We start from the raw sequence: 22,040 nt of genomic DNA on the forward strand, positions 1-22,040 counted from the left end.
GTCTCGCGTTTTCTCTGCACATGTAACAATTACATTCTTGTTTCTTTATAAAAAAAAGTTAAAAAAGTTATTACTGTCAATTCAACGTCATGTGATCCAAGTCGCACAGTAGAGTCCACTGCAAAATGATTTTAGACTGTTATATGATTATGCTGCAATTAGAGTGTTTAAAGAGGGAAATAACTGATTCACGGTAAAAACTAATGGGTAAAAGAAGAGCTATTGAATTGAATTCATGAAAGGAGAAAATATAAAAATGCAGTAAATGAAGCAGGCAAAAAGGAATACAGACGTCGCAAAAATTAGATAGACAGGAAGTGCAAAATGGCTAAGCAGCGATGGCTAGAGGACAAATGTAAGGATGTAGATGCTTATCTCACTAGTGGGCGAACATGTTTACTTTGTAATGCGCTGCACGCGAGATCCACTTTGACTTTTAATGTTGACTAAGATGTTTTAAACTCCGACTAGCTACTGTGTATCCATAAGGTTTATTATCAATTTAAGCGCCACCACAATCATTATAAACGTTGTTTACATAAGTTTTTTCCATCCTTTCAATGTTAGTTCTCTATAATACAAACATGATCTAAAGAGAAATACGTAATCAGGGTCAATAATAAATAAAAAATATAGTGACAAAGATAGGAGCTTACTATTCAGCCAAACACGGTCGCAGATGCACTAAAAGGCTTTTTGTCTTAGTAATGCTGTACACATCCGCCGATAGTGTGCAAACGTCCGATTTTACATTGTCATGCGACCATGTCTTCAGGGAGCTTCACTTTTTTTTCACGCAATGTATATCGCAAGTTGCTGCGACGTGTCGTGTGTTTATTCCTACAAAATGCGTTATTTCTGCTCGTGAGTATGAGTAAACACTGGTCTGTGTGGATCCACCGGGTCCTATCTCAGTAACAGAACGAAAAATCATCTGTTGTTGTTGTTGTTGTGGTCTTCAGTCCTGAGACTGGTTTGATGCAGCTCTCAATGCTACTCAATGCTAGCTTCTTTATCTCCCAGTACTTACTGCAACCTACATCCTTCTGAATCTGTTTAGTGTATTCATCTCTTGATGTCCCTCTACGATTTTTACCCTCCGCGCTGCCCTCCAATACTAAATTAGTGATCCCTTGATGCCTCAGAATATGCCCTACCAATCGATCCCTTCTTCTAGACAAATTGTGCCACAGATCTCTCTTCTCTCCAGTTTTATTCAATACCTCCTCATTAGTTATGTGATCTACCCATCTAATCTTCAGCATTCTTCTGTAGCACCACATTTCGAAAACTTCTATTCTCTTCTTGTCTAAACTATTTATCGTCCACGTTTCACTTCCATACATAGCTACACTCCATACAAATGCTTTCAGAAACAATTTCCTGACACTTAAATCTATACTCGATGTTAACAAATTTCTCTTCTTCAGAAACGCTTTCCTTGGCATTGCCAGTCTACATTTTATATCCTCTCTACTTAGACCATCATCAGTTATTTTGCTCCCCAAATAGCAAAACTCATTTACTAGTTTAAGTGTCTCATTTCCTAATTTAATTCCCGCAGCATCACCCGACTTAATGTGACTTCATTCCATTATTCTCGTTTTGCTTTTGTTGATGTTCATATTACATCCTCCTTTCAAGACACGGTCCATTCCGTTCAGCTGCTCTTCCAGGTCCTTTGCTGTCTGTGACAGAATTACGTCATCGGCGAACTTCAAATTTTTCATTTCTTCTCCATGGATTTTAATTCCAACTCTGAATTTTTCTTTGGTTTCCTTTACTGATTGCTCAATATACAGATTGAATAACATCGGGGGAGGCTACAACACTGTCTCACTCCCTTCCCAACCACTGCTTCCCTTTCATACCCCTCGACTCTTATAACTGCCATCTGCTTTCTGTACAAATTGTAAATAGCCTTTTGCTCCCTGCATTTTACCCCTGCCACCTTCAAAATTTGAAAGAGAGTATTCCACTCAACATTGTCAAAGGCTTTCTCTAAGTCTACAAATGCTGGAGACGTAGCTTTGCCTTTCCTTAATCTATTTTCTAAGATAATTCGTAGGGTCAGTATTGCCTCACGTGTTCCAACATTTCTGCAGAATCCAAACTGATCTTCCCGAGTTCGGCTTCTACCAGGTTTCCAATCGTCTGTAAAGAATTCGCGTTAGTATTTTGCATCTGTGACTTATTAAACTGATAGTTCGGTAATTTTCACATCTGTCAACACCTGCTTTCTTTGGGATTGGACTTATTATATTCTTCTTGAAGTCTGAGGGTATTTCGCCTGTCTCATACATCTTGCTCACCAGATGGTAGAGGTTTGTTAGGTCTGGCTCTCCCAAGGCTGTCAGTAGTTCTAATGGAATGTTGTCTACTCCCGGGGCTTTGTTTCGACTTAGGTCTTTCAGTGCTCTGTCAAACTCTTCACGCAGTATCATATCTCCTATTTCAACTTCATCTACGGTCTCTTCCATTTCTGTACTATTGTCCTCAAGAAAATCGCCTTTGTATAGAAACTCAATATACTCTTTCCACCTTTCTGCTTTCCCTTCTTTGTTTAGAACTGGGTTTCCATCTGAGCTCTTGATATTCATACAAGTGGTTCTCTATTCTCCAAAGGTCTCTCTAATTTTCCTGTAGGCAGTATCTATCTTATCCCTAGTGAGATAAGCCTCTACATCCTTACATTTGTCCTCTAGCCATCACTGCTTAGCCATTTTGCACTTCCTGTCGATCTAATTTTTGCGACGTTTGTATTCCTTTTTGCCTGCTTCATTTAGTGCATTTTTATATTTTCTCCTTTCATGAATTCAATTCAGTATCTCTTCTTTTACCCAAGGATTTCTATTAGCCCTCGTCTTTTTACCTACTTGATCCTCTGCTACCTGCACTATTTCGTCTCTCAAAGCTACCCATTCTTCTTCCACTGTATTTCTTTTTCCCCCATTCCTGTCAATTGTTCCCTTATGCTCTCCCTGAAACTCTTAACAACCTCTGGTTTAGTCAGTTTATTCAGGTCCCATATCCTTAAATTCACATCTTTTTGCAGTTTCTTCAGTTTTAATCTACAGTTCATAACCAAGAGGTTGTGGTCAGAGTCCACATCTGCCCCCGGAAAAACCTTACAATTTAAAACCTGGTTCCTAAATCTCTGTCTTACCATTATATAATCTATCTGATACCTTCTAGCATCTACAGGATTCTTCCATGTATACAACCTTCTTTTATGATTCTTGAACCAAGTGTTAGCTATGATTAAGTTATGCTCTGTGCAAAATTTTACCAGGTGGCTTCCTGTTTCATTTCTTCCCACCAATCCATATTCACCTACTATGTTTCCTTCTCTCCCTTTTCCTACTATCGAATTCCAGTCACGCATGACTATCAAATTTTCGCCTCCCTTCACTATCTGAATAATTTCTTTTATCTCATCATACATTTCATAAATTTCTTCGTCATCTGCTGAGCTAATTGGCATATAAACTTGCACTACTGTAGTAGGCGTGGACTTCGTATCTATCTTGGCCACAATAATGCGTTCACTATGTTGTTTGTAGTAGCTTACCAGCATTCCTATTTTCCTATTCATTATTAAACGTACTCCTGCATTAACCCTAGTTGATTTTGTATTTATAATCCTGTATTCACCTGACCAGAAGTCTTGTTCCTCCTGCCAGCGAACTTCATTAATTCCCACTATATCTAACTTTAACCTATCCATTCCGCTTTTTAAATTTTCTGACCTACCTGCCCGATTAAGGGATCTGACATTCCACGCTCCAATCCGTAGAACGCCAGTTTTCTTTCTCCTGATAACGACGTTCTCCTGAGTAGTCCCAGTTTCCCCTTGCTTTCAGCCGTTCGCAGTACCAGCACAGCAAGGCCGTTTTGGTTAGTGTTACAAGGCCAGATCAGTCAATCATCCAGACTGTTGCCCCTGCAACTATTGGAAAGGCTGCTGCTCCTCTTCAGGAACCACACATTTGTCTGGCCTCTCAACAGATACTCTCCGTTGTGGTTGCACCTACGGTACGGCTATCTGTATCGCTGAAGCACGCAAGCTTCCCCACCAACAGCGAGGTCCATGGATCATGAGGGTGGGGGCGGGGAATCAGCTAATGTTGGATAATTCAACTGTCTTCTGTCTGAAACTCGTTTTGATACATCCATACTGTCATTCAGTTCGCATCCATGCCCAATTGCGAGGCCAGACGTGAAAGTGACACCTCTCAGCTTTATCAGGTAACACACATCAAATGTCAATGACAGACTAACGTCACCTTTACACAAATGTCAAATAGAAACCTTCCTCTACAACAAAATATCGGAATCGAGCTTATTATAACTGCAGCAATAGCGTGACTCTTTTGGACTTTACAGCTCGAACATCCAACAAAATAATACTTTATTTTTGGGTACGAACACCAGTTGTTATGTTTTACCTTGAACACATTGATCTTAAAATTTCATTGTAACTAAAAAAATGACACATTTTTGGTCATGTACTTCTATGTATTTTTTAATTAGGCAGGTGTGACAAATTTTCACACGTTGTTGTAAAAGTATTTCGAATGCACCTTGCATGTGGCATTAAAATAAAAATAAAACGCGTTTTAAAATGGATATCCTGCTTCTCCATATTTGAGGAGTACTATAGTCAGATTAAATTCACTTGATAGTTGACGTGGCACTTGCCGCTACAGTGTTGCCACATCGCTATGTTATAGGTGACACACAAACACGGCGGGTCACTGCACAAATGTTGTTAATATGTAACACGGAGCACTGTTGGAAGCGGCTGCCGCGGGATAAGTCGGAAATGCAAGATGCCCTGTCGACTGCTGATTTCAAGTGACCAATGACTGAACTGCGCAGTCGACGAGTTTTGTACCCCTGAATGTCCTACACAAGCTCATGATGTGTAATACACTCCAGAAAGCAGTGGTGAACGATCTGTGGCAGAACTAAAATCACGGTCGCTTTTTTCACGATAATTGAAGCTAATCTTTACGAGCAAACTAAAGACCGGAAAAAATTAGTTTCAGCGATAAAAGCAAACTGTAATCCCTCACTTCATTGCTTACCTGAAACTATCCTCACACTAGCTACTCGAGCTGCCGCAATACCAACCGATGAGCAGTCCTCGCTGGCACTTGGTTGAAAATTATAGGGGACACAGGCCGATAAAAAATACCGAAAAAACAAACAAAAAACAGTACGATGAAGTAAAATTACGTGGGAAATAATTATATATAAAAATTGTATTTAAACCAGTTAACTGAATGAAACTAATAAACTCTTTTTGTTACATTCAGAAATAAAGAAATTTTGCTACCCCTCACAAGTTTCGAACCTACAACCCTCTGCCCAGGAGGCTAATAAGGTAACCAATGCGCTATACCACATAATTACACATACTGCTTATATTTATCACAGTCGCAACGATGTAGTGCAACCTTAAAAAAATTCAGCTTCACGCAATGTTGTGTGTAGCTTACCTAATGTAAACCGATCTCTGTGATTATGATAACTTTATACGTGACGCTGAACCGCGTCTTGTGCGGGAGTATCCAGCAGTGTTTGGTTAGTGCTGTGTATGAAACGTGTATATCTTATTAGCGTCGTTGTCTGTGTGTGTTGTTTTTGATGTGGTTATCATGTCTGACGAAACACAAAATAAAAGTATCAGACCCATGATTCGGGTTCCAAACACGTCAAGAAAGAATGCCGGACAAGGAATTGTAAGGAACTGTTGTAGCAGTTTGGCACCAGTGAACAATTTGGGCTTGACATTGGACGCTCTGACTGGAGGAAACCAGCTCCAACGCATGAAGTATCAAGTAATTTTAATCGGACTACAGTTACAGTACACTTTATCCTAGATGCAAATTAGTAAGTGTACTATTTTCTGGTATTAAGCGAACATGATCGTGTCTCTAAAGGACTAAAGCAGACTTCGTTTTCTAAAACACAGCATTGTATTAAAAAGAGACAATAAAGCTGTAAATAGCATTCGAACCCAAGTTCATTAAGCAACGGGGAAGTACGCAACTGAATAAACAAAAATGCACGCCAGTCCACATCGGACACATAATTTCAGAATAGTTGTCTATAAATATATGAAGATGGTATCTGTTCTCTCGGACATTTCCGAGAGAACAGATACCATCGGTGACCGTGCAGCTCATTAGAGCGAAATTACACTTTAGTCAATAAAATGAAATGAATACCCTTAGCTGCATACAGGCTTTAATATACGTCAACAGGGAAAGTTGAAAATGTGTGCCCCGACCGGGACTCGCACCCTGGATCTCGTGCTTACATGGCAGACGCTCTATCAATCTGAGCCACCGAGGACACAGAGGATAGTGCGAATGAAGGGACTTATCTCTGGTACCCCCCCCCCCCCCCCCCCGTGAGACCCACATTCCCAACGTATTGTACCGCACTATATTCGTAGTGCCCCTGCCCATTAAATTTATTACTGGCGGCTTTACCGATTTCCATAAGAGTTCGTGCAATGTGTGTGCATCCGCATAGAAGATGGTCAAATGGCCGGTGAGCCTTAACTATATATCTGAAAGAACAGATACCATTGATGACCGTGCAGCTTCTCTAGAATGAAATGATACTTAAGTCGGAAACCTTAGCTGCCGACAGGTGTTGTTGTCATACATCAATGGGGACAGTTGAAAATGTATCCCCCGAACGGGACTCGAACTCGGGATCCCTTGCTTACATGGCAGACGCTCTATCCAACTGAGCCACCGGCAGCACAGAGGATAGTACTCCTAATAGAAGTATGCCTATTCCATCCCCCTTCGACGCGCAAGTCGCCGAAGTGGCGTCGAATCGAAAGACTTGCACACGGCGAAGAGTCTACCCGACGGGAGGCCCTAGTCATACTACCTGATGACTGCTTATTATTATTAATACAAATCCCGATTATCTCAGTTGTTTAAATGTTTTCCTGTTTTAAAACTTTTTACTTAAATTATCAACGTTAATGGCATACAGACAGAAACATCCAACGTGAATGTTTTCTAAGTTTGGTTTCTAGCTTACAGCTCATTTTGATGGATACTTACTTCATTTAATCATACGACACTACTATTAATCTAAAAATATTGAAATCTATATGAGTATTAAAATTATAAAAAATGCACATAGTATATCTTAGTACAATAACATCTATCTTTTACGTATCATACATACAAAAAAATATTTAGTGGGTAACTGTCGATCTTCGAACTCGGTGGCCATGATGTATAAAAAAAATGGAAAGTTTAGAATTTTGCCTCTCCTCACCTTTGTTTATAATTTTGTGGATGCCTATGGCATAATGTTAAGAACGTAAAATTGTGCATTTCATAAAAAGAAAAAAGTAGTATCCTATGGCTACAATACCAATGTATCCCAATGGGGAGGTCCACTCATACAAATACCTGGGTACAAGAATTTGTAGAGATATGAGATGGAACGATCGCATAGGCACAGACGTAGCTAAAACGTGTGGCAGATTTCATTTCGTTGATAGGATAATAGAAAAATGAAATCATTGCTCAAAGGAGATTGCTTAGAAAACAATAGCTTGCCTTTCCTGGAATACTGCTCAAGAATTATGACGTTCTTAAAAATGAACAGCTCCTCTATAAAAATCAACATGGATTCCACAGATATCATGCGAAACTCAGCTCGCTCTGTTCCTCCATGAGATCCACAGCGCAGTGGACAACGGCGCTCAGGTTGATGCTGTGTTCCCTGATTTCAGTAAGGCATTTGACACCGTCCCGCATTGTCATTTGATGAGAAAATACGAGCTTACGGAGTATCGGAGCAGACCTGCGATTAGATTCAAGACTTTCTTGCAGATAGAACTCAACATGTCGCTCTTAACGGAACTAAATGGACAGATGTAAAAGTAATATCCAATGTACCACAGGGAAGTGTGATAGGATCGTTGCTGTTCACAATATATGTAAATGATCTAGAAGAAAGCGTCGGATGCTCTTTGAATGTATTCGTAGATGATGCAGTTGTTTATACCAAAGTAGCAACGCCAGAAGATAGTAAGAATTTGCAGAACGACCTGCAGAGAATTGATGAATGGTGCAGACTCTGTCAGTTGACTCTGAATGTAAATGAATGTAACGTATTGCGCATACATAGGAAAAGAAATCCACTACTGTACAGTTACACCATTCATGACAAACAGCTGGAGACAGCGTCTGCCGTAAAATATCTAGGCGTACTATCCAGAGCGACCTTAAGTGGAATGACCATATAAAACGTCGTGCGAAAAGCAGACACAAGAGCCATATTCATCGCAAGAATGTTAAGGAAATGTAGCTCATCCACGAAAGAAGTGACTTATAAGGCGCTTGTTCGACCGATTCTTGAGTATTGTTCATCTATCTGGGATCCCTATCAGCTGGACTGATAGAGAAGATCCAACGAAGAGCGTCGCGTTTCGGCACGACGTTACAAGAGAGACGTTGTGCATCACGGAGAGATATACTATTGAAATTTCGCGACAGCGCTTTTCAGGAGGAGTCTGTAAATATAATACCCCCCTCCCCCCCGCACATCTCACGTATTAACCACTAGGAGAAAATTCGAGAAATTGGAGCCAATACAGACGCTTACCTACAATCATTCTTCCCACGCACTATTCGCAAGTGGAACAGGGTTGAAGGGATCAGATAGTGGTACCGAAAGCACCCTCCACCACACACCATTAGGTGGCTTGCGGAGTACGATGTAGATATGGATGAAGTGTGTGGGAGCTGTACCAAATAGGATGGTCACAGGTTTGTTTGACCCTAGGGGCAGCGTCACGGAGATGCTGGAAGAAATTGAACTGACACGGGCTTGATGGCAGACGTAAACTATGCCGTGAAAGCCAACCTACAAAGTTTTGAAGGAGAAGCTTTAAGTGAAAAAACCAAGAATGGACTACAAAGCGTACGTTCCGCTCCCGATAGGAGCTCCTTACTTGAATGGAACGGGAACAATCCCCTAATATCTTCTACAATGAAAAGTACTTTTTGCCATGCTGTTCACACTGGTTTGAAGAGTATAGATGTGCCTGTATATGTAAGTTATGAAAACATTATAATATGTCTGACAACTAACTAAAAGTAATGAAGTCCAAACGTGTAGCCAATACACATGGATCCGCCTTCATTGACACTAAAATGGTGTGTCGATGGGCGTGAAAAGAAACAGTACAAACACTATTACCATAATTATGCATGGTCGAACGGACATGGATTTAAGTTCTATTTCGCATACGTGGAGAAAAAAAAACACAATGAACAGGGTGCTTCACGTCTGCTGTGCAGCGAGCTACCTTAATTTAAGTATTATCTGTATTTTTCTTACTTGTCACTTCTTCTTCTGCGTGTTTTTGCTTTTAGGAAGCTTTAATAGTAGAGTGCTATTAAGTGTTCCATAGATCTCGTGTGTGTTTCGAATACAGTCAGAGAGTCCCTTTAGTCAGCCATAGTGCTCGTAGTGCTACTGTTTGTTTTCAATACCGTCCAGAGACAGGTAGTGCTATTTTCCTTGTTTCTACAAGAAGTGGTTAGCAATCGCAGTTTAGTCAATAATCAACCGCCTTTAGTGAATTAGCAGTCTAGTTAAAAGCTGATTAAGACTCTATAGTAAATTGATTTCTTAGGATGGCTAGGATGTGTGGCTGCTGTGTACGGACGCAGGAGGAGCTGGCCACTCTTCGCGAACAGCTGAGCGTGTTGATGGCCGCGGTCAGCCGTCTTCAGGCTGCTGCCTCGGAGTGTAGCGGCAGTGGGGAGTCTGGTGCGTCGCATGGTGCACCCCAGGTGTTAGATGCTTCACCCACTGTCCCTGCTGTCGAGACATCTTCGCGGGTACCGGGCGCGGTTGGGCCACCCTCTCCCCAAGGGGAGTGGCGGGTTCAGCGGCGTTCGCGGCGCACGAGGCGGAGGGTCAATGTGGAGGCTGGCCGTGTGGCATCGCCCGCTCTGCCTGTGAGTGGACATGTGGCTGCTCCTTCAGCAAGGTCCGAGCAGGCACACGGGGGGAGGGGTTTATTAGTTATTGGGAGCTCCAACGTTAGGCGGGTGATGGAGCCCCTTAGGGAAATAGCGGAAAGGTCGGGGAAGAAGGCCAGTGTTCACTCTGTCTGCTTGCCGGGGGGTCTCATCCGAGATGTGGAGGAGGCCCTACCGGCGGCGATAGAGAGCACTGGGTGCACCCGACTGCAAATTGTTGCTCATGTCGGCACCAATGACTCTTGCCGTCTGGGTTCAGAGGTCATCCTCAGTTCGTACAGGCGGTTGGCGGAGTTGGTGAAGGTGGAAAGCCTCGCTCGCGGGGTGGAATCAGAGCTAACTATTTGTAGTATCGTTCCGAGAACCAATCGCGGTCCTCTGGTTTGGAGCCGAGTGGAAGGCTTAAACCAGAGGCTCAGACGATTCTGCGGAGAGCTGGGGTGCAAATTTCTCGACCTCCGCTATCGGGTGGAGAAATGTAGGGTCCCCCTGAATAGGTCAGGCGTGCACTACACGCCGGAAGCGGCTACGAGGGTAGCGGAGTACGTGTGGAGTGCACATGGGGTTTTTTTAGGTTAGAGAATTCCCTCCCTAGGCCCGACAAGACGCCTCCTGAGACGCGGCAAGGCAGGAGTAGGCAAAATGCAACAAGGAATAACAATATTAATGTGCTAATAGTAAACTGCAGAAGCGTCTATAGAAAGGTCCCAGAACTGCTCTCATTAATAAACGGTCACAACGCCCATATAGTACTAGGAACAGAAAGTTGGCTGAAACCAGACGTAAACAGTAATGAAATCCTAAACTCTGATTGGAATGTATACCGCAGAGATAGGCTGGACAGTGAAGGGGGAGGCGTGTTTATAGCGATAAGAAGTGCAATAGTATCGAAGGAAATTGACGGAGATTCGAATTGTGAAATGATTTGGGTGAAGGTCACGGTTAAAGCAGGCTCAGACATGGTAATTGGATGTCTCTATAGGCCCCCGGGCTCAGCAGCTGTTGTGGCTCAGCACCTGAAGAATAATTTGGAAAATATTTCGAGTAGATTTCCCCACCATGTTATAGTTCTGGGTGGAGATTTTAATTTGCCGGATATAGACTGGGAGACTCAAACGTTCATAACGGGTGGCAGGGACAAAGAATCCAGTGAAATATTTTTAAGTGCTTTATCTGAAAACTACCTTGAGCAGTTAAACAGAAAACCGACTCGTGGCGATAATATATTAGACCTTCTGGTGACAAACAGACCCGAACTATTTGAATCAGTTAATGCAAAACAGGGAATCAGCGATCATAAAGCGGTTACTGCGTCGATGATTTCAGCCGTAAATAGAAATATTAAAAAAGGTAGGAAGATTTTTCTGTTTAGCAAAAGTGACAAAAAGCAGATTACAGAGTACCTGACGGCTCAACACAAAAGTTTTGTCTCAAGTGCAGATAGTGTTGAGGATCAGTGGACAAAGTTCAAAACCATGGTACAATATGCGTTAGATGAGTATGTGCCAAGCAAGATCGTAAGAGATGGAAAAGAGCCACCGTGGTACAACAACCGAGTTAGAAAACTGCTGCGGAAGCAAAGGGAACTTCACAGCAAACATAAACATAGCCAAAGCCTTGCAGACAAACAAAAATTACGCGAAGCGAAATGTAGTGTGAGGAGGGCTATGCGAGAGGCTTTCAATGAATTCGAAAGTAACGTTCTATGTACTGACTTGGCAGAAAATCCTAAGAAATTTTGGTCCTATGTCAAAGCGGTAGGTGGATCAAAACAAAATGTCCAGACACTCTGTGACCAAAATGGTACTGAAACAGAGGATGACAGACTAAAGGCCGAATTACTAAATGTCTTCTTCCAAAGCTGTTTCACAGAGGAAGACTGCACTGTGCTTCTTTCTCTAGATTGTCGCACAGTTGACAAAATGGTAGATATCGAAGTAGACGACAGAGGGATAGAGAAACAATTAAAATCGCTCAAAAGAGGAAAGGCCGCTGGTCCTGATGGGATACCAGTTCGATTTTACACAGAGTACGCGAAGGAACTTGCCCCCCTTCTTGCAGCGGTGTACCGTAGGTCTCTAGAAGAGCGAAGCGTTCCAAAGGATTGGAAAAGGGCACAGGTCATCCCCGTTCTCAAGAAGGGACGTCGAACAGATGTGCAGAACTATAGACCTATATCTCTAACGTCGATCAGTTGTAGAATTTTGGAACACGTATTATGTTCGAGTATAATGTCTTTTCTGGAGACTAGAAATCTACTCTGTAGGAATCAGCATGGGTTTCGAAAAAGACGATCGTGTGAAACCCAGCTCGCGCTATTCGTCCACGAGACTCAGAGGGCCTTAGACACGGGTTCACAGGTAGATGCCGTGTTTCTTGACTTCCGCAAGGCGTTTGACACAGTTCCCCATAGTCGTTTAATGAACAAAGTAAGAGCATACGGACTATCAGATCAATTGTGTGATTGGATTGAGGAGTTCCTAGATAACAGAACGCAGCACGTCATTCTCAATGGAGAGAAGTCTTCCGAAGTAAGAGTGATTTCGGGTGTGCCGCAGGGGAGTGTCATAGGACCGTTGCTATTCACAATATACATGAATGACCTGGTGGATGACATCGGAAGTTCACTGAGGCTTTTTGCAGATGATGCTGTGGTGTATCGAGAGGTTGCAACAATGAAAAATTGTACTGAAATGCAGGAGGATCTGCAGCGCATTGACGCATGGTGCACGGAATGGCAATTGAATCTCAATGTAGCGAAGTGTAATGTGATGCGAATACATAGAAAGATAGGTCCCTTATCATTTAGCTACAAAATAGCAGGTCAGCAACTGGAAGCAGTTAATTCCATAAATTATCTGGGAGTACGCATTAGGAGTGATTTAAAATGGAATGATCATATAAAGTTGATCGTCGGTAAAGCAGATGCCAGACTGAGATTCATTGGAAGAATCCTAAGGAAATGCAATCCGACAACAAAGGAAGTAGGTTACAGTACGCTTGTTCGCCCAATGCTTGAATACTGCTCAGCAGTGTGGGATCCGCACCAGGTAGGGTTGATAGAAGAGATAGAGAAGATCCAACGGAGAGCAGCGCGCTTCGTTACAGGATCATTTAGTAATTGCGAAAGCGTTACGGAGATGATAGATAAACTCCAGTGGAAGACTCTGCAGGAGAGACGCTCAGTAGCTCGGTACGGGCTTTTGTTGAAGTTTCGAGAACATACCTTCACCGAAGAGTCAAGCAGTATATTGCTCCCTCCTACGTATATCTCGCGAAGAGACCATGAGGATAAAATCAGAGAGATTAGAGCCCACACAGAAGCATACCGACAATCCTTCTTTCCACGTACAATACGAGACTGGAATAGAAGGGAGAACCGATAGAGGTACTCAGGGTACCCTCCGCCACACACCGTCAGGTGGCTTGCGGAGTACGGATGTAGATGTAGATGTAGATGTAGATGTAATTTATGACGAGTATTTTAAAGAGCGACTGAAGTGGCCTCCGAGCAGCGTATTGCATATTCTCTTTCAACCCGATGACGGCAGCGACACGTCGGCTCCGGGACTCCACGAGCCACCGGAAGCACTGAGAAGTCGATGGTTACTCAAAACTAAAATCAAAAGCAGGCCACTGTTCACGGCAGGTAATCGAAACCGGGCCCATGGTAGTTATCTCTCTCGACAGCGTGTCGTATGTGTTCTACCTGATGTAGCGTAACGGAGAGGGCCTTGCGATTACTCGGGAGCCAATGGTATCATAGGGGCGCACTGAATCACTCTTACTCATTTCTTGTATCAGGAGAGAGATACAGCTAAAGTGAACCGGAGTTGTGAGTGGATAGCTGCATGAAAGAAGGAAGGAAGATTTTAGTTTAATTTACCGTCGACAACGAGGTCATTTTGAGACGGGGCACAATCTCTGATTGGTCAAGGATGGGGAAAAAAATCGGCTGCGCCCTTTCAAAGGCCCGTAAGTTGTCCGGTCTTTGGGATGGAGGTTCTTACCACCGTAGCTGAATGGTCAACACGGCCAACTGGATGCGGAGGTTCTGTGTTCGATTCTTGGTACTGCTAGGGATTTTTCCTTGGTGGGAGGACTGGTATGGAGTGCACTCTGGATCGTGAGGCCAACTGCCAAGATTAGGAAACCCAACAAAGGGATGACAGAATGGTCCGAAGGACCCGATCGGCCCGTATAGGGCCAGAACGCGAAACTTTACCTTTTTGTTGATTCGAAGTCGGACTAGTAGTAGACAATATTTGAGGAAAATCTAATCCCAAGGTACACATACACCCATAATAAATTCCGTAGCCAAGTGCCTATGTGACATATGTCCTCCCAATTTACAACATCCTCTCTTCAGTTAGGATAGAGAGACTTTTAGCTTAAGCAGTTTATAAATAACACTGGGTTTATGAAGTCTTACAATCACGAAAAATGTCCCTACGTCGATGTAAAGTTCACCGTGAGTACATGCACAAATACAATATTCACATTGTCACTTGAGGCAGGCATTGCCCTTTAGGATTCCGTTGAAGAAAAATGCACTGATTCATATTTCACGATAGTGAATATAAAATAAACTCTAAGACAAAAAAAACAACAAAAGAATGGGATGGAAATCGGTAGATGCAATGTACATGTAAAGGCTAACAAATGATTACAATTTCAGAAAAACTGATAATTTATTCAAGAGAAAGAGCTTCGCAAATCGAGCAAGTCAACAATGCGTTGATCCATTTCTGGCCCTTATGCGAGCGGTTATTCGGCATTGACTGATGGTTTTGCTGGATGTTTACCTGAGGGATATCGTGCCAAATTCTATCCAATTGGTACTTAAGTCTGTGAAAATACCGAAATGATTCGAGGGTCCTATACACAATGCTCCAAACGTTCCCAATTGGGGAGAGATTGTCGACCTTGCTGGCCAGGTTGGGGTTTGGCAAACACGAAGGCATGCAGTAGAAACTCTTGCCGTGTGCGGGCGGGCATTGTCTTGCAGAAATGTAAGCCAAGGGTGACTTGCCATGGAGGGCAACAAAACTGGACGCAGAGCATCGTCGACGTACCACTGTGCTGTAAGGGTGCTTATAACAACTAGAGCGACCCTGCTTGAAAAGAAATGGCACCCCAAACCATCACTCCTGGTTGTCGAGCCATATGGCCGGTGACAGTCAGGTTGGTATGCCACCGCAGCCCAGGGCGACTCCCGACACGTCTTCTCCCTGGAATCTCATTGACTCCTCGGCCGAGAACGTTTGAAGTGTTATGGACAGGGCCCTCCAACCAGCTTAGGATTTTTGCTGTCTGACTCGCCAATTGGACACAATTTGGCACGATATCCCCCAGGAGGGCATCCAACAACTCTGTCAGTCAATGTCAAGCCGAATGCCTGCTTGCGTAAGGGCCAGATGTGGACCAAAGAGTTATTGACTTGCCCAATTTCTCCTAAATGGATCATCGAGTTTTTTTCTGAAATTGCTATCGTCTGTCTGTACATGTACATCACATCTATCGATTTGCGTCTCATTCGGATAATTCTTTCGTGATGCATCTTTTTTGTCTTAGAGTGTACCGAACGCTCCTATTCGCGCCAACGGGGACCGCGACCCGACTTCTTATTGTTCGTTCCATGAGGCGATCTCGCGGTCTGACTCCTTACTCGCCTTTTCTGTAGGCGCAGAAAAACTCACCCCACTCCCTAGCTAAGGGGGCATACCCACTTCATACACTATGTGATCAAAAGTTTCCGGACACTCTCAAAAACATACGTTTTTCATATTAGGTGGAATGTGCTGCCACCTACTGCCAGGTACTCCATATCAGCGACCTCAGTAGTCATGAGGCATCGCGAAAGAGCAGAATGGGGCAGTCCGCGGAACTTATGGACTTCGAACGTGGTCAGGTGATTGGGTGTCACTTGTGTCATACGTCTGTACGTGAGATTTCCACTCTCCTCAACATCCCTAGGTCCACTGTTCCCGATGTGATAGTGAAGTGGAAACGTGAAGGGACACATACAGCACAAAAGCGACAGACCTCGTCTGTTGACTGACAGAGGCCGCGACAGTTGAAGAGGGTCATAATGTGTAATAGGCAGACATGTATCCAGACCATCAGACAGGAATTCCAAACTGCATCAGGATCCACTGCAAGTACTATGACAGTTAGGCGGGAGGTGAGAAAACTTGGATTTCATGTTTGAGCGGCTGCTCATAAGCCACAAATCATGCCGGTAAATGCCAAACGTCGCCTCGCTTGGTGTAGGGAGTGTAAACACTGGACGATTTAACAGTGGAAAAACATTGTGTGGAGTGACTTATCACGGTACACAATGTGGCGATCCGATTGCAGGGTGTGGGTATGGCGAATGCTCGGTGAACATCATCTGCTAGCATGTGTAGTGCCAACAGTAAAATTTGGAGGCGATGGTATTATTGTGTGGTAGTGTTTTTCATGGGGTTCGGGGGGGAGGGGGAGGTGGGGGGGGGGCGTGCACCCCTTGTTGTTTTGCGTGGCACTATCACAGCATAGGCCTACATTGATGTTTTAAGCACCTTCTTGCTTTCCACTGTTGAAGAGCTATTCGGAGATGGCGATTCCATCTTTCAACACGATCGATCTCCTGTTCATAATGCACTGCCTGTGGCGGAGTGATTACACGACAGTAACATGCCTGTAATGGACTGACCTGCACAGATTTCTGACCTGAATCCTATAGAGCACCTTTGGGATGTTTTGGAACGCCAGGCCTCACCGACCGAATCGATACCTCTCCTCAGTGCAGCACTCCGTGGAGAATGGGCTGCCATTTCTCAAGAAACCGTCCAGCACCTGACTGAACGCATGCCTGCGAGAGTGGAAGCTGTAATCAAGGCCAACACCATATTGGGTACCAGCATTACCAATGATGGGCGCCACAAACTTGTAAGTCATTTTCAGCCAGGTGTCCGGATACATTTTATCACATAGTGTATGTGTTCTTGGCTCTACTGGAGATTGGTAAGTGTAAGATTCGATACCCCGTAGAAACATCGATAATTGCACTCTTACAAGTTCTGCCATTAGTATTAAGCGATATGTTGAAATAACGGAAAACATGAATTTGGATGGCAAGACGGGGATTTGAACAGCCGTCCTGAATATGAGTCCTGTGTCTTACCACTGCGGGAGGAGCTTTGTCCGTGAGTGGCACAAAAGCAGTTTTTAGTCCTATTCTAATGCACAGTTTGTAATCTATCATCACGAATCATAAACGCGCTCTAGGCGCTTCAGTCTGGAACGGCGCGACCGCCACTGTCGCAGGTTCGAATCCTGCCTCGGGCATGGATGTGCGTGATGTCCTTAGGTTAGTTAGGTTTAAGTAGTTCTAAGGTCTAGGGGACTGATGAACTCAGATGTTGAGTCCCATAGTGCTCAGAGTCATAAATGTGCGCAGCCACCTACAGAGTGTAATGTTAATTCTGCACTTGGATAGAGTTCAGGTGCGACAGAATATTGTCTCGTACTGCTAAGTGTACATATGATTTACCATAAATTCAATATATGATTCAGCCATCAGGGATAGGGTTCTGATCTCATTTCCCTGCGAAATTCGGATAACAAATATCTCCTTTGCCTTGATGGCGTCTGTAGCCCACGAAGTTTCTGTCGTATGGATTCTGACTGACGAGTGACTCGGTAAACTGTAAACTGTGACCCGTCTGTCTGCTGTTGAGGCCAGGTGTAATCGATTTTGGCCTCATACGTCTGTATGTATTGACCATTGCAGGAAGTTGGCGATGGGGAATTACCCTGAACTGCTCTACCCGTAGTAGAATCTACAAGATTTCGAAGATGGAGTGGCCATTGCAAATGGTTGAAATGGCTCTGAGCACTATGGGTCTCAACTTCTGAGGTCATTAGTCCCCAAGAACTTAGAACTAGTTCAACCTAACTAACCTAAGGACATCACACACATCCATGCCTGAGGCAGGATTCGAACCTGCGACCGTAGCGGTCTCGCGGTTCCAGACTGCAGCGCCTAGAACCGCACGGCCACCTCGGCCGGCAGTGGCCATTGCATCTGACCCTGATCAGGTACGCTGAGATAGTGCCCATCTGTCACTTTGATGACCAGTATAAGGTCTGATGACAACATGCTCCCACGCTACGCTGAGCCACGTTAAATTTTGTGAGAACTGTAGTGTCGCGGAATCGTAAAGACTTGGAAACGTTTAATATCGTCAAAGTTTCGTTGCTTATGCTGAGAGCCAGATGCAGTAGGTTAGCCAAGAGATAAGAGGGTTGCACATGTATCGGAATGTGTCGTCACGCAGAGCCAATGGCCTGGTTACACACAACAGGTGAGAGAGAATCGCTTAGCACGCGGGTTTGTGTTAGATGGAGACTTTCGTAGAGGGGAAGACAGAGGTATAGCATCAGCTGTACTGCACTGCACAACTTCGCCTAAGTCTGCCGTAACAACACGTAACTCTGTCGCAAGAACACCTAAGGTGCGAGTATGATAGATGAATCAGCAGTATAAGTGGAACGAATGCGTTCATTACAAACGAGCATGACGTCAGGACGTCGCTCGTGCTTCCTTTAAATACGCCAGCTTTGATAGCAACAAGGCACTCTCAGTCAGACTTGCAGTTAGATGTGTACTGGGTCACTGCGTAGCGCTCAGCTCGGTGATCGACATGTTAATCTTTATTAAGGAGATGTTGCAGTAAGGGTGGCCCATCCAGCAGCAGACGTGAGGAGACAGTACCAGCTCTGATCCTCTCTGCTGCCGCTGTCGATCATCAATCCAGGATTAGCAGACATCGCGGCAGACTCGCTCGCCGCCAATGCTGACCACATCAGTGAGCCATCGTCGAGATCGTGCGGGGCCTAGGCCCTGTGCATCCACCGTCACAACTGGGTGAGCCGACGATGCTGGGGGACTCCAGCTCGTTCCACCCGTCCACTGCGGTCGAGCCACCAGGAGGAGCAGAGAAGAAGACGGGGTGGGATAGAGTACAGTCCGCACTACGAGAACGCTTCTCGTGCCGACAGCGACGGGACTCCAACCCGGAGCCTCCTACGCACAGCCGGGCGCCGCCAGTCACGCGCGGCCGAAGTAAGGGCATTCCAATGCTACGTCACTGCACGCGGCGCTGCTCTAGCAAGACCGGTGTGGCCCGGAGCTGGTGTCATCGCTCCGAGTCAGCGAGGACTCGGCGAAGGTCGTTGGTATCACCAAGCTCAGCCAGCCTGTGTTACGCGGGCCACATTGTACTCGGCAGGAATATAGGTGTCATGAATTAATAATGTTTCTTTGGCGTTTCTGACGCGTCCACAGTTAATTCCCAGCATCCTGACAACTGGAGAGGTCACCACACGGCTTCCAGTCCACCGTAGGCTACTGGGACCACCAGGGCGCCTACAGAACTACAACAGCCAGAAGGAATGGTTCGAACGAACCCATACCTAGATTGTGCATAGAACAAAGTGATAGCAGTGAGGGAGGGAGGTTGCAGAGGTATGGAGTTCACACAGGCACAGTAGCATCTTCTTATGTGGGGTTGGAAAAGACAGTAATACGCCTTTATCATTTAAAAAGAGCGGTCACACAGCGTTTAAGGCGCTGGACGTGCATGAGCAACAAGTATGAAGAAGTAAGTACTTATCATTTCAGACAATGCTTAAAAGTGGGAAAGAAGGAAGCTTAGGGTTTAACGTCTAGGAAGTGCCTTCCTGGAACATTGTAGAACGGCTGACAACTGGGTGGCATAGACTGACGTATTCGCTGGAAGATCTCTTGTTATGGCAATCTCACTGCAGTCTTCAGGTAGTATTCAGTTACTAGTATTGATAGAACATAGTGGAAAATAGGTGTTCATGTTGCACATCGTTGCAGCGCAAGCTGACTGTTGTCTAGAAACAGCTAAATGGTTCAAATGACTCTGAGCGCTATGGGACTTAACATCTGAGGTCATCAGTCCCCTAGAACGTAGAACTTCTTAAACCTAACTAACCTAAGGACATCACACACATCCATGCCCGAGGCAGGATTCGAACCTGCGACCGTAGTGGTCGCGCGGTTCCGGACTGAACCACCTAGAACCGCTTGGCCACCGCGGCCGGCAAAACAGCTAAATATTGAAGCTGCATTGGTCACAGCTACATGCTGCTGCTGAAGGCGGCGGCGGGGTTGTTACTCGTGAGTGAAGGCTATGACACCTCGGGAGCCTCTGGCGTCGTATGGGATTCCTGACTGTACTGTACTTTCCGATGCATATAGCCTGGCTGGTTGTCCCTACCTGAAGGTGAATGGCGTACTATGGCGGGTTTGCGAGTATCTAGAAGGAAGGGGTGACTGTGGGTACTGAGTGTACGAACGTTGCTTTACACCCTAGCAACAGACACGAGAGGCTATCTACTGCTGAGAATACACCCGAACCAGGGTGACGGTCTACATTTGTTGCAACTATCGCACTTCTCCTGATAGTTGCGAACGTGTTCAGTGTGTGGATGCATTGGTAACTGGGAGTTAGAGCATAAGGCTGGTAAAGGAGCCTCCTAACAAAATAACTGCTAGGTCAAAAAGCAAAGCCGGTGTGAGCTCGGTATGCTGCTAAATTAAGTCAGATAGGATTCGTTCCCTCAGTGTAAAAAGAGAAAATGTTAATATGGTATTCGCTAACCACAGGAGGACCACGAAAAGTCCTAACCTCATAAAAATGACCACATAGTACTGGGAACAGAAAGCTGAGGGAAGCCAGAAATGAACAGTAGCGAAACCTTAGTTTTCGATTCGAATATATAAGGGGCGGTCAAAGGAAAACGAGACAAAAGGCAAAAAGTAAGTAAACTGTTTCTTATTTCAAAAGTAATTGCCGTTACTGGTAATACACTTACCCCACTCTGAGACAAGACTGTCAATGCCTTCATAATTGTGTAGAAAAATGTTTACAGTTCTCTACGGACCCACACGAACATGCCCACATATTGCCACGGTTGTTTAGACTACGCAGCAGAAGTATCACGGGAAAGCCTTTACACATCCTCCATACAGCTCTAATCTCTCCCTACGAGATTTCCATGTTCTTGGAGCCCTGAAGAAAAGTATTCGTGGCCATATATGTGCTCCAGACAAAGAAGTGCACCCCTCGGTACAGTCACGGTCCTATAGGCACCTGCGAACGTTTTCCATGAGGGCACTGACCATCTTGCCTGACTTAACAATTGAAGATGGCGACCACTTCGCATTTAAATGCAGTATCCATGAAAACCAATGACTTCACAAGCCATGTCCCCTTATCTACGACGTCATCACCCCATATCAATGCAATAATAATCGTGTTGTTACTAGCCATGTAATTTCTTCCATGACATCACGTTGGCAGAAAAAGAATACTGACGAACTGCATAAAATGGCGCCATGTTGAAAACGTATGTGAGCGATTTGAATTTTTTTATATCAAAATTGTGCAAGTGCGCGTGCGCGCACACACACACACACACACACACACACACACACACACACACATCTGAGAAAAATGATATGCACACATTTTCAGGTTCGAGTGCAGCAGTGGTTTGATGCGAGGGAGATAGGAGGGAGAGGGAGAGAGAGAGAGAGAGAGAGAGAGAGAGAGAGAGAGAGGGGGGGGCAATGATGGTCAGTTTATGTGGTGCCTGCCATTACCCTTCCCCTCTCCCAGGTAAATGGCTCTAAGCACTATGGGACTTGACATCTTAGGTCATCAGTCCCCTACACTTAGAACTACTTAAACCTAACTAACCTAAGGACATCACATACAACCATGCCCGAGGCAGGATTCGAACCAGCGACCGATGGGCCAATAGTTGTCAACTTACAGGGTGCGGCGGAGATGGACAGTTTACAAGGATACTGCCATTAACCCTCCCACTTCCAGATACTGTTAGCCAGAGGCAATGATGGTGAGTTCACCAGATGGGGTAATGATAGTTCAATTTACAGAGTGGGGCAATGATGATCAG

Source organism: Schistocerca gregaria, chromosome X, assembly GCF_023897955.1.
Source record: "Schistocerca gregaria isolate iqSchGreg1 chromosome X, iqSchGreg1.2, whole genome shotgun sequence".
Classification (NCBI taxonomy): domain Eukaryota; kingdom Metazoa; phylum Arthropoda; class Insecta; order Orthoptera; family Acrididae; genus Schistocerca; species Schistocerca gregaria.